Source organism: Paramormyrops kingsleyae, chromosome 22 (assembly GCF_048594095.1).
Source record: "Paramormyrops kingsleyae isolate MSU_618 chromosome 22, PKINGS_0.4, whole genome shotgun sequence".
In the NCBI taxonomy this organism is placed as follows: domain Eukaryota; kingdom Metazoa; phylum Chordata; class Actinopteri; order Osteoglossiformes; family Mormyridae; genus Paramormyrops; species Paramormyrops kingsleyae.
The window spans coordinates 9,141,481-9,141,891 of NC_132818.1; positions in this window are offsets into that span (position 1 = coordinate 9,141,481).

The following is a 411-nucleotide window of genomic DNA, read 5'->3' on the forward strand; positions in this document are numbered from 1 at the left end:
CCAAATTTCATCAGAAACCTTTTCGGTAATTTGTTGAACTAAAATGGAATGAATCCTAAGCATGGCAAGAATCCTGGTTATTAAATGACTGTACAGAATAAATCCAATACAGGAATCAAAACAAAGATGGGACATGAGATGGTAATGCAGCTCACCATAAATTTGTCCTGATTTTTACAGTTTGGCCTTTTGGGATAAATGCTTTGAATTCAGCAACCATCACAGACTGCAGTTTAAGATGGGATGACAAGCAGATTCATAATCAGCGTCCTTAAGCTCCGCTCAGCCGACAGCACGAACATGACCACCATCACGGTTCAGAGGGCATTTCAGTAAATAGCAAACTTATTCAATAATTTCAATGGCTGAAAAAATACTATCGTAAGTCGAAAATAAGTACACAGACTAGAG